Raw genomic sequence first — 14,490 nt, forward strand, 5'->3', positions numbered from 1 at the left:
TCTGCTGGAGTGGGACAAAGACCATTCCATAGGGACATAGACTGGATAAGGGATCTAGAAATCTGAATATTTTTCAACACTTTTTACCTTTCTCTTTATTTTAGCATCTCCCTTTCATATATAATAAGTACCTAGTGTGAATATTTCCTGAATCTGTAAGGATTGTATAATATAAATCTGGTTCTCACTTTTCCTAAGTCCTGCTTGAGATTCAGCTTTCTTAGTTCTAAGCCAATCATCAATGGTTCATTTGCTTTCTAACTTCTAAAATGTTGTTGCTCTTTAAGTCACTCCTGTTCTCTCTGTCCTTGTGGATCCTGGTGGGGTTTTCTGAGGAAGTGGAATTAGATGTGTAAATTCAATCTACCGTCTTATTATCTTATGCCTCTGGAGTAAAGCACCTAGGGATTTATATGTTTAGGAAACCCAGAGTAGTCTTCATGGCAGGGATTCAAATACATGAACTACATTCAATTTGGAAGTGAGATACATCTGAATTCTTTAAGGAATTAAATCAAAATATATATAAAATGAAAGAAAGTAGTTTTTTAATTGCTTTCAGATTTTCATTTAGCCTTTAATGAAATTGTGAAGGCTAAAGACAATTATTTTATATATACTGTGGTCTTCAGATATTCAAATAAGAAACTTTGCTTCCAATTCATTAGGTTTATAAAATGATTAAAAAACCTTTAGTCTCCCTTCTGGCAATAGGCTTGTCACTTCAAACAATTCCAAGTGAGGCAGGTATGATGATTACGTGGTACTAATAGCATATTTCAGAATAATTTGAGATTGTTGGCATTGTTGGAAACCAAGAGAAGAAGTTAAAGGATCCTGGCTGTACAGTATGACTGAACAGGACAGCAAGCACAAATGTACAGTATAAAAAGGACAGTGTGCTTTTTTTTTGGAATGAAATGCCATGAAAATGTACTATGAACTCTAAAGAAGTAATGACAATGTTTTTCTACCAGTATGCTTGTTTTCTCCAGTAACTCAATGCTGTTTGAATGTTGCTAGTATTTAGGTATCAGCATGATTTTTGTTTGTTTTAGGTATCAACATGATTTTTGATATCTAGGTATCAAAATTTCAACCTGTCACATGCTGTTAATGAATTACATTTAAAACAAAACAAAAACACATAAAATTACTGGCAGAATGGCTAGTCTATCACCAAAATTTCCATTATGTGAGAAGGAATGAAATTATTTAAAAATAGCTAAAATTATAGTTCCTAATATGAAGGAACTTAAAATATACATTGGGTGCTGGAGACACAATCAAAGGAGATCTATATTATTTAAATGTGGAGAAAACCATGAGGAAGAATATAGGAAAACTGAAGTGGAATGATAGTGGATCCAATTATAAAATGAGGTCTAAATTTACCTTCTTCTTCTTTTACAATTGTATTTGTTCATATAACCAACATTTTTTTAAAGATTTTATTTATTTGACAGAGATCACAAGTAGGCAGAGAGTCAGGCAGAGAGAGAGAGAGAGGAAGCAGGCTCCCCACTCAGCAGAGAGTCCGATGTGGGGCTTGATCCCAGGACCCTGGGATCTTGACCTGAGCCAAAGTCAGAGGCTTAACCCACTGAGCCACCCAGGTGCCCCCATATAAGCAACATTTAATGAGTATCTCGTTTATACCAGATTCTATGGTCGATGGCTGGTTATGGACCTGAAAAAATAATAAAAAATTATCACTACTTTCTTTTTTTAATTTTTTTAATTTTTAATAAACATATAATGTATTTTTATCCCCAGGGATAGAGGTCTGTGAATTGCCAGGTTTATACACTTCACAGCACTCACCATAGCACATACCCTCCCCAATGTCCATAACCCCACCACCCTTTCCTGACCATCCTCCCCCAGAAACCCTCAGTTTGTTTTGTGAGATTAAGAGTCTTCGATGGTTTGTCTACCTCCTGATCCCATCTTGTTTCATTTATTCTTCTCCTACCCCCCTAACCCCCCATGTTGCATCTCCACTTCCTCATATCAGGGAGATCATATGATAGCTGTCTTTCTCTGATTGACTTATTTCTCTAAGCATAATACCCTCTAGTTCCATCCGTGTTGCCATAAATGGCAAGATTTCATTTCTTTTGATGGCTGCATCATATTCCATTGTATATATATACCACTTCTTCTTTATCAATTCATCTTTTGATGGACATCTAGGTTCTTTCCATAGTTTGGCTATTGTGGACATTGCTGCTATAAACATTCGGGTGCACGTGCCCCTTCAGATCACTATGTTTGTATCTTTAGGGTAAATACCCAGTAGTGCAATTGCTGGGTCATAGGGTAGCTCTATTTTCAACTTTTTGAGAAACCTCCATGATGTTTTCCAGAGTGGTTGCACCAGCTTGCATTCCCACCAACAGTGTAGGAGGGTTCCCCTTTCACCGCATCCTCGCTAGCATCTGTCATTTCCTGACTTGTTAATTTTAGCCATTCTGACTGGTGTGAGGTGGTATCTCATTGTGGTTTTGATTTGTATTTCCCTGATGCTGAGTTATCACTACTTTCTACTGAATGCAGATTATATAACAGGATTTACGATAGGCAGACTATTAATATGTCCTTTCTTATTTATTCCTCCCAAGAACTTTGAGTGGCTTTCACTATGATCATTAATGACTTTTCTAATATTTATCACTTAGAGTCTCCATATGAAACAGAGAATCTGTTCAAATTAGGATAATTTGTGTAGTGGGGTAGGTTTTTAATAAAAGAGCTAATTATAGAGGCTTGGGTAGGATAGAGAAGAACCTTGAAGAATACTGTAGGAACCTCGATTAGTAGTGGGAAAATTGTCACAACCTCTAGTGTGAAAGGTCTTGAAAGGAGGGGTAGAATTATGTAAAGCTGGACTCCTTGAGATCAACAGTGACAGCCTGTCTAGGGATACAATGAGTCTGGCATTACTCACATAACAGATCTCACTTTCCTTCCTTCAGATCTCTTCCTTGGGGTTTTACATTAACCAAACTCATCCCCAAACCAAATGAGTCTGTTTATGTATTTCATAAGAGTCAGCCCACCAGGCAGAGAGAAGGATGGAGGAAGATAGAGAGTGGATATTGGAGCTACATATCCAGCATGCAGCCCACACTGTAAGTGACAGTTGCACAATCTTAACCAGGCATAAATTGTTCCAGTGTTCATGGGTTTCTCATAAAGCATTTCAATCTTTCACAGTTCTACCCAGAGAAGATAATAATTTGGTGGGGGAGACATTCTTGTCAACAACTGCACTGCTTTTACAAATGAAGTGAGTGAGTTTAAGACGATAAATTGGTAATTTTGAGACATGCTTACTTCTCACTTACAAATTTCCAAAGGCTTAGTTAGGTCTTGCTCTGGCTTGAGACTTTACCAGGATTCTGGAGTCTAGTTTGAAGCCTCTAGGGGCACTATAATGAATTAGACATCTCAAGGAGTTCAATATCAGGCATGAGATTATATAAAATATAAACATAAACACACACAAACACACACACACACACATACACACATACCATACAAGTGTCCAGATCCCTAGAAACTGCAAGAGCAATGTCCTATGGTATTACAGACAAGGAAAGTACTAGAATATGACTGAAGGTTGGAGGCATAAAGAAAGATTTTAAAGTGGCATTAAAATAGGAATAAGAGATTCAGTAAGTACTCAAGGCTAACTAGATCTGAAATTGTAGAAACTATTATGGAAATGTCAACTCCCAAGCATTCCTAACCTTTTACCTTGCAAATCTGGGACCAAAGTCTGATATTCAAGAATTTGGTCTCTAGGGGTCACAGACAGAAGAATTCTGAGAATTAACTACATTATGCCTCCCAAGGTAAAAACAAAATTGTAGTGGGGGCTTTTATTGCGTTTGGCAACATTTTCTCATCTTTAATTAAAAGCTTTAATGTGTTTTTCATCCAGCAAAGGTGATGTGTCATCAAGATGAAGTTTTTGTTCCTTAAAACACATTTTAGTGAACTTTGTGGAAGTAAAATGAAAGTAGGAGTAGAAATGTAATCCTTATTCAAGCAGAGTACAATCTTTATTATCGAACTTCATCATTCATACAAAACTTCTCTTTAGCTTTTCCTCAATTTGCTTTTGGAACTCAGTTGGAAGGCAAGATTTTAATACAGATACTAACAATACTATTTATTTTATCTTACTTTTTAAGAGAAAGAATCCTAAGCAGGCTCCACACCCAGGGTGTGGAGCCTGATGCAGGGCTCCATCTTACAACCATGAGATCATGCCTTGAGCCAAAATCAAGAGTCAGACACTTAACACACTGAGCCACCCAGGCGCCCCAACATCACTGCTTATTAATCAAAAAGAAAATGAATTCTGCTTTTGACTCACTTCTGAGACTTTGGCAAACTTTTCAGTATCCCTCAATTATGGTGGAGCAAATATGAAAACATCTAAGCACAATGCATGTTAAAAATTCTAAGATCTATCAGTTAGTGAATACTTTTAGAGAACACTAAAAGATTTAGTGAATATCTTTAATTGTTCTCTAGGAATAGGTTTTTCACCAATGAGAATATTTCTCTCCCATTCCTTTCTAATGATTGCTATAGTTGACCGTAGCAGAAACCAGTCTGCAGCCTTGTTAATAACATTTAAGGAAATATGAAAACGGAAAACATTTAAAAAATAAAATCAAATTATTTTCCATATACCTTTAGATTTGGGCATGATTTTTAAGATGACTAACTTAATACTGAACTTAGCATAATACTCTTTTGGTTCATACATGTTGTTCCAAATGACAAGGTATCATTTTTCATGGCTCAGTAATATTTTTATGTGTGTGTGTTTGCATATATATATACCCCACATCTTCTTTTTTAAATATTTTATATATTTATTTGAGAGAGAAAGAGGAGAGAGCACAAGAAGTGGGAGTGGCAGAGGGATACTCATCAGGAAGCAGGGTTCCCCCTGAGAAGGGAGCCTGATGTGGTACTCAGTCCCAGGACCCTGGGATCATGTTCTGAGATGAAGGCAGATGCTTAACCAACTGAGCCACCCAGGTGTCCCCAATGAACATCTTTATCCATTCATCTATAGTTGGATAATTGTATTGCTTCCATATCTGGGCTATTGTAGCTACAATAAACACAGGGATGCATCTGTCTTTTTGAATTAGTACTTTCACTTCCTTTGGATAAATAGTAGTGGAATTACTGAATCATATGGTATTTCTATTTTTAATCCTTTGAGGAACTTGCATGACGTTTTCCACAGTGGCTGCACTGATTTACATTACCACCAACAGTGCACAAGGATTCCTTTTTCTTTACATTCTTGCCTACATTTGTTATTTCTTGTCTTTTTGATTCTAGCCAGGTGTAAGGTGATATCTCGTGGATTTGATCTGCATTTTGCTGATGATTAGTGATGCTGAGCATCTTTTCATGTGTCCTTTGGCCATATGCGTGTCTCCTAGGCAAGGGAAACAAAAGCAAAAATAAGCTTGTGCACAGCAAGTAAACTATCAACAAAATGAAAAGGCAGGTGCTGAATCGAAGAAGATATTGGCAATTGATATATCCGATATGGGGTTAATATCCAAAATATATAAAGAACTTATACAACTCAACAACAACAACAACAACAAAAAAAAACCTTCCATAAATGATCTAAAACATGGGGTTGAAGACCTAAATATACATTTTTTCCAAAGAATACATACAGACAGTTTTTTTAAAATACAGTTTTGATGGATTTCTTTCAGTTACCAGGAAGAGTCAAAATTTTTAAAAATAAAATATAAAGGTCTTATTAACTATCCAAGATTCTTTAGCCACTCACCACACAGTATGACCACCCAATCCAACTAAACACCCAACTCTCTAGCAATATGTGGTTCTCTTTTCTCCAAAATACCAATTGTACACACTCTGAGAACATACTGTTCCCTCTACCTGGAAGGCCTTTACTCTTGTTTGCCTACTGAATAGTTCTTTCTTTTAAGATGCTGCTCAAATATGCTTTCTTCTGCAAACTCTTCTCTACCACCCAGGACAATGAAGCCCTGCTTCCTCTGTGCTTTCACAGCATTGTACACAAAATTGTACCAGAAGACTTTTGTGGCAATATTCTTGAAGGCAGGGGGCACATATTGCTCAACTTTGTATTTTTCATGTCTAGAGTCATGACTAGAACATAATAGAAGCTTTCATTTTTTAGAGAATAAGTTATTTAATGAATTAATTATAAATAAGGTCTGGTTATAAAAGTCAACCTGTATGGATATATTGATAAGTAGTAGATAGTTCCACAGAAAGATAGCTTTGTATTGTCATTTCCATTGGTATTATAAGGTCTGACACAAATGGATTAGTAGGGACCAGGGGAGTTTGGTCTTTAGGTTGTGACTTTAGAGAACATCCCTGAATTTAACACCATTTTTTATTAAGAGTTGTCAACTGACACTAGCCAATGCAATAGTAGAATAAATATCTTTCCAGTAAGATGAGTTTTGGTGTGCCAAAATTGTAACTTCACTATGCCATTCTATACTTTACCTTTGGCTAATGTAAGAAAGATCGAGGGAATCTTCCCTGATAACACTTGAGACTGGTTGCCTCAGTCTTTTTACCCTAGGGCTGTTAAGGGTGAACAATCCTATTGTCAAGGTGTGCTCTCTGACCTTTTAAGTATTTCCCTGTTATAATGTGCTGGGTGTTGGGGAAGGGCAATATTGGAGAATGAAGATTAGCCATAGGTCTTGCATCTGTACATAATGATTCTTGAATAAAGTTTCCCATGAACTGATTCCATTTCAAACTGAGGTTTCCTAGATCCAGTAAACCATGTTGAGAATTTCCACTTTCACGTTTCTTCTGCAAATGTGTCTGAATAGAAAGGGCTAAATTAATGCAATTTTCTTCATAATTGCACATTCAGTTATTGCTGGAGCATGGTGAGGTCATTCATTCACTAACTCACTGATTTGTTAAATAAATACTTTGAAGCCCTACAATATATCAGACATTGGATCTGTACTGGATATACAGTGTTATGTATAGGATCGATAAGGTTTGGCTCTGCCACCATAGAGTTTATAGTCTATTGGGAAAAACACTACATATTTATCAGGCATCCTTTATGAGCCTGGACTCTTCTTAACAATCAGAGGGATTAAAAAAAACACATAAAGATTTAGAAAGCATCTATAATGTCCACAAAGAACTTACAATTTTGAAGGAAAAGTGAATTAATACACTGATCCTTACTGGTCAAATAAGAAACCACTGTATACATGGTATGCTTCTTGGAACAGCCTCAGGCATACATCAACCTTTCGTGCCTCCCCCAAATTCCTGGTACATACAAAACTCCACTTTTGTGCACTAAATAGAATGTTTCTTTGAAGTCCTATTCCTTACAGAATCCTGTATCTGTTATCTATTAGAGCCCATTTTCAACATTTCAAAGTGTACTATGAAACATTATGTCTGAGTCATGATGACAATATAGGGAATATAGAGATGTCTTAAAATACTATTTATAATTGTATAATCTTAGTTAGAACAAGGAAAGATGAAGCAGGTATCATCCTGTGAATTAAACATTTTCTTATTCTGAATATTGGTATTCTCTCCCTTTTAACAAAGAGAAATACATGTTATCTGTCGAATGTTCTAAACTTGGAGAATGATACTTTTTTTTATTTTAAATGGATTGGATATCATTTTGTTTAGGTAAGCCCTAACCGGAAAGATAAATGCTTGACATCTGATCTTGTCATGTCTTGTTTTCCCAAGCAAAGTAGACTAGTTAGACAGTGAAACATGAGTTTCCCATTTCTGCTGCAATTGAAATTTTGAGAAGTACCTGTGAAAAGATAGCCTTACTTATGGGTTGGAACAGTGAAGAAGACGAATTTTAGAGAGTCTTAATCAGGAGATTCACATGGTAGTACATGTTTTACTTCTCCACATGATACTTTGAGTTTTAATTTGACTTCATCTTGAATTCTCCCGTAAAACAAACAAACCACAATGGGAGCATAGCAGTGAAATGTTAACCTAGGGGAGGTGAAAAATATAATATATATCTATTTCCTAATACATGAATCCTTAGGAAATATACCCAGCCTACAAAAATCTTCTTTTTTGATATTAGAGTAGGAAGTAAGGGGATAGAAATCTGGTACAATTTTCCCTTTCTTTCTTCCTTCTCTCTTTCTTTTTCTTCCTTTCTCCCCCACCCCATCTTTTGTGTTGTTGTTCTTACAAGAACCTGTAAATGCATTTTCCCACTTTCATTTTCAAGTGATTGAGGCTAAAAAGTGCTATGTTTGAACTGCGAGTAGACCTTGGACAGTTGAAATAGTTGGCCTGTAAATTAGCAAGGTTGATAAAAGAAAGGTAATCCAAATAGGGTAGATATCAGTAACCTTACTCAGTTTTCTTCTGGAATATTTTAATGAGAAAGGTATCTGTAAAATTTGTAGCATTTCTGAATTACAGGGAAGGCCCATTTCAATTTCATAACTTGTATCTGGAAAATACCACTCTAGAGACAATAGCCAGATCTTTTTGTGTGTGAGGAGTCCTCTGTCAATACATTTTTTTTTCTCCTGATAGTGCCAAATATCTACAAAGGAAAAATCCTTGGGGTCTATCTGTTTACCTAGAACTGCTGTATTCAAACATTTGGTGCAGCTTCCTATTCTGGAAGAGCTTTTACCTCTTCCCAATCTCCCAAACATTTGGCTCTGATTGGTTTTTGACCCAGAGGAGTTTCAAGAGGCTGGCTAGCCTTTTCCTGCTCTGTGGACCCTACCATGTGCTTGCCTCTCCTAGAGTTCCCAGGCCTTTAATCATTTGTCTTTGTAACCTTGAGTATGACAGATTTATTGGCAAGGGCGACTATCTCAGTATCTTCCAAATAAGTTTTTAGTTGACTTTATGATATACCAGTTTTGGCCAAATATAAAGTCAAGATGTTGTCAACTTGAGAAAGAAAACTAAATTTTGCTTCTGTTTGGATAATGTCAATGAATAACAAATTGCTTTCATTTGCCTTTCAAGTGCCTTATACAAAACAAAAAGCGATTTGTTTTTGTAACAGTTAAAATCTAAATAGGATGGTAATGTCTTTAGCTGGTAAACATCATGATTTTTTTAAATTGAAGTGCTTTATGGAGGAGAACATTTTAGTTTGTTCACTTATCAAAAAGGTTTTAATTTTTACTTCTATTTCTAGCATTAATTTGGGGTTAGGGATAGGAAAATAAAATTCTCTTACAGATTTTGTCAACTTCTTAAGCACATATCAAAAAAAATGGCATTAGCCAGAATTTAAAGCTATGCGGTCTATGAATCCTTTCCAAAGAGAAAAATGGTTTTCCTAAATAAAATAGAACACTTCAATTATGAGAGCTTTGATTTGATTTTAATAACTGAAAAATGTTGATGCTTAATTGAAAATATTAGTAAAGAAATTTTTGCTGTTTGCCTTTGTTACGAGAAATTTTCATCTAGCAGTTATAATTGTGGACAACAAAATCTTAGAAAGGAAAGAGTTTATGTATTTTAATAAATGATACACAGTTATAGCCGCATTGGAGACCATAAAATTTCTGTAATAAAAGATCACAGGTATGATTGTAGAAATATTGGACCCCTCATTTTACCAGCTGCTGCTTTTTACTTAATTTCTTTTTATTAATTTAAAATAAAATGAATTTATTCATAAGCATGTAGTTATCCAGAAACAATTTTTGCTAGCAGTTACATATGAAAGTAATCAAATTTTGTCTTCTCTCTTACACATTTAGTGATGGAAGAAATAGTCCTTCTATTAGAGAATAATGAAATCATACATAGGTCCTATAACATGGAGAAGAATGAGTCTGAGTAAGGCTAAGTTCCTCACTAATATACTTATAAGAATATTGTACACAACTTTACATGTATGACAAATGAGCATGTTGATTCCAAAACATGCCGATCAAAAACAATCAAAGAAAATATGGAGGAGGCCTAAAGAGTTTTCTGAAGAGTTGAAAATGATGTTCATGTCTTTAAAAATAGAAGGCAAATTGACCCTGAAAACGTTAGATTTTTCTACTTTATTTGTATCCCTGAATATGTACCTGGGAGATTAATAGTGTGCTCCATGGTTAATTAGCAGGCACTGAATGAATTTCCAAGGAGCACTCAAACATGATCACACTACCCTCAACCTTCCTTCATGTTCTGGGCTAAACAAACATTATGGCCTATCATGAACAATAAAAGTGTCAGGATTTTGAAGTTATAAAGAATGTAGAAGCCTCTTCTTCGACGTCCTTTTGAACGTGAGGAAACTGCCCAGAGAACTGAAGATGCTTAGCTCAAGTTTGGTCAGTCTGTGAGAGTCCAGTCAGGGCCCAATCCAGGTTTACTGGCTTCTCAAACTGGAGTCTTGCCAAGAACATTTGTACTGCTTCAGGTGGTGTTTTTTTTTTTCCCCATTTTATTTATTTTTTTCAGCATAACAGTATTCATTGTTTTTGCACAACACCCAGTGCTCCATGCAAAACGTGCCCTCCCTATTACCCACCACCTGTTGCCCCAACCTCCCACCCCTGACCCTTCAAAACCCTCAGGTTGTTTTTCAGAGTCCATAGACTTATGGTTCGCCTCCCCTCCCCAATGTCCATAGCCCCCTCCCCCTCTCCCAATCCCACCTCCCCCAGCAACCCCCAGTTTGTTTTGTGAGATTAAGAGTCATTTATGACCCTCCCAATCCCATCTTGTTTCATTTATTCTTCTCCTATCCCCCAACCCCCCATGTTGCTTCTCCATGACGTAGTGATCCGAAGGGGCACGTGTACCCGAATGTTTATAGCAGCAATGTCTACAATAGCCAAACTATGGAAAGAACCTAGATGTCCATCAACAGATGAATGGATAAAGAAGACAGGTGGTGTTTTTGTAGCTAGTGTTTCCCAGCTGCTTGCTGCAGTTCTGTTCAGTTTTTAGTCTTCCGTCTGATAAGATATCTAAAATTCCTTACCATGCAATTAGCCAATAGTGGTCCACAGCCTGAATGTGAATCTGCACTAATGCTTATGTACAGAGACTGATTTGGCATCAAAAAATACTTTTCTTATAATCATGCACAGTGTTAATCTATTCACTTCGGCTTCAGGTAGAGCGATTTTCTTAGCACCTTTTCCCACAGCCTTCACTTATCCTACACTACAGACATGCTGGACGACTTGACAGTTCTTGGGCTTGCCATGTACTTTTATGCCACATTGACATTGCTTTCTAGCATTTCCTCAGCCTGGAATGTCCCCTCCACAATTATTTTTCTGTCTTATAACATCATTTTCACTGAAAACAAAGAAAAGCAATACAACCCAGCAACAAAATGTACAAAGAATATGAACAGTGCATTTATTTAAAAAGATACTTGTCAATAAGTGTGTAAAAATGTTCAATCTCGGGGTGCCTGAGTGGATCAGTGGGTTAAAGCCTCTGTCTTTGGCTCATCTCATGGTCCCAGGGTCCTGGGATCTAGTCCCCCATTGGGCTCTCTGCTCAGCAGGGAGGCAGTTTCCCTTCCTCTCTCTCTGCCTGCCTCTCTGCCTACTTGTGATCTCTGTCAAATAAATAAACAAAATCTTTAAAAAAATGTTCAATCTCATGAATACAAAAATGCAAATTAAAATAAAATGCCATTTTCATCTTCGAGATTAGCAAAATATGTTTGCTAATATGCTGTGTTAATGAAAATATGGGGGCACAAGTAACCTCATATACTGCTGGGAAGAGTGCATATTTATGTATCCTTTCTGGGTTTGCAATTTGGTATTACCTATCAAAATGAAAAATGCATGAACTATCTAAATCTAGCAAAGACAATTCTAGAACTCTAGAATATTCACATGTATGTTAAAGGGTTGTGCATGAATGTATATGTGTGTATGTGCATACAAATATTATGTGTATGTGCATGTGGCTTAGGTCTATGTGTGCTAACTGTATAGAGGATAATTCAATATTTGTATAGTAATAACAATTCCCTGCACATAAGTGGTGCCTTAGAACATCCAAAACACACTCTTCATTTGCTTATCAGAAACCCAGGAATTGGTGTTACCTAAGAGTTTTTGAAAGAATCTTTTTAAAGCCAAGTTTTTATATTCTGTTACATTCATGTGAAGCTGTTTAAGGAAAGGGAGCTGGCTAGGAAGAACCCTGCAAAATAATGCATGTACAACCAGCTTTATAATTCTCCACATGGGTAGCATGAGGGAAGTTGGAAGAGAATACAAGATGAAGACAGGCTAGAGGAAAGGGGCTGTGGATGAACAAAACAGGAAATCGGCTAAAGCAGTACCTTGGGATCACCCTTTCCTTTGCTAGACATTTTCTCTAATTCATAAAGAAATTCCCATATGCCTGTTTGGTTTTGGAAATGATTACCCCATGTACTCTACCTCAGACCAAATGAGTTAAACTTCTACAGAGAAATCAGTACCCCTTCCAAAGACTGTATGATCTATAATTATTCTGAATGACTCTATACATTAATTGTGAAATTATGTCATTTAGTCTTATTACATTCCATTTTTAATCTGTCTCCAGCTGATTAAAGGTAAACAACATGCAGGGAATTGGTTAAATTTGGAAGTATATGCTTGATAAAATATTCAGTATGTCAGTAGCTGAAGTTTTTTCCTGAACTCAGAAGAGTGTTGTAAAGTCATCCTTCCATCTTTTCTCAATATCTTATTGCAAAGAAACTCTTGCCAAAACACACAACCACCAACTTTGCTCTAATTAGCCCTTAAGGAATTTTTTTTAAAGTCTCAATTTCCAGGACACAGATGTAAACCTAAGTTCTAATTATGAGAAGCATGGGCTTCTTTTCTAATTTTTAAAAAATTTTATTTGTTGACAAATGGGACAACACACTGTATTTTCTTCAAGGATAATTTTCCAAAGGCAGAGGAGAGGAGGGGTTGGAAAGCAACTGAGCTCTTTCATGAATGGAGATTGTAAAGCATAAATATAAAACACATAGTCCTGCCCCAGGAAATAATTTCATGTTTATACATGAGCTCAGAGCAGGTAGAAACACACATACATGTACATATGTGTGCATCAACATGAGCACATGCCTTAATACCAGTGGCAAATAAAAGTATAAAAAAAGGAGAACCATGCTAAGGAGAGGAAAATGGCTTGGAAACATAGTGCTGATAACACACTAGACATAAAGTAGGAGCTGCAGAATTGGAGGAGTCTGGCATAGCACTTGCATTTTGAGAGGCAGAAGGAAAGAGTGAAACTAGCAGTAAGAATTATGAGAGCTAGGTGCCAGCTTCAGACCAGACCTCTGATATGGCAGATTTTTAATTGTCTATTCAAGAAACATTATATTCTCATTCCTTACTATGTTGCAATTTTATTTTTGATAGCCATATGGCCAGACAAATGAGTATATTTCCTATTCTCCTTTCCAGGTACAGATTATCATGTGATAGTTCTGGCCAATGAGATAGAAATAAGTCATTGGGTAGGGTTTTTTTTCCCCCCTCTTAAATTTCTTTCTTTAAACATTTTTTATTATGATCAGTTAGTCAACATATAGTACATCATTAGTTTTTGATGTAGTGTTCAAAAATTCATTAGGTCCTTCTAACACCAAGTGCTCATAACAACATGTATCCTCCTTAATACCCATCACCTGGCTACCCCATCCTCCACCCCTTCTGAAACCCTCAATTTGTTTCCCCAGAGTCCAGACTCTTTCATGGTTTATCTCCCTCTCTGATTTCTTCCTGTTCAGTTCTCCTTCCCTTCCCCTTTGGTCCTCCATGCTATCCATTATGTTCCACATACGAGTGAAACTATATGATAATTGTCTTTATCTGCTTGACTTATTTCACTTAGCATAATCCCCTCTAGTTCCATCCATGTCAATGCAAATGGTAGGTATTCATCCTTTCTGATGGCTGAGTAATATTCCTTTGTATATATGGATTACATCTTCTTTATCATTGGGTAGGGTTTCTGAAAAAACTGCCAAAGAGCTCAGAGTCTGCTGGCACACAGGTTTTGCTGTTGCCCAAATATCTCTTGCTTCTTTCTCTCTGAAAGATATAAAAAGTGGCTAGAGCTACACTGACCATCATGAGATCATGAGATGGCCTATAGGTGGGAGACACAGACTATGAGAAGCACAACAGAAAAGAAGGAAGCCTAGGGTATTGATGACTTCACAGAGCTACTATGTGAACCCCACACTGCCTAGCTGCAGAATCTGGCAAAAGAAAAAAAAAAACATTCCATTTGTTTAATCCACTGTTTTGAAGTGTTTTGTTAGTAGCAACTGAATGCAACCTCCAACTTGTTCAAAGGGGTTCTATAGAGAGGATGTTTGAAACAGATAAGGCTTACACATTCGGGGCTCTTCTAAATCTGAGAAGGTAGGCCTCTGCAATG

This window comes from Meles meles, chromosome X (assembly GCF_922984935.1).
Source record: "Meles meles chromosome X, mMelMel3.1 paternal haplotype, whole genome shotgun sequence".
Classification (NCBI taxonomy): domain Eukaryota; kingdom Metazoa; phylum Chordata; class Mammalia; order Carnivora; family Mustelidae; genus Meles; species Meles meles.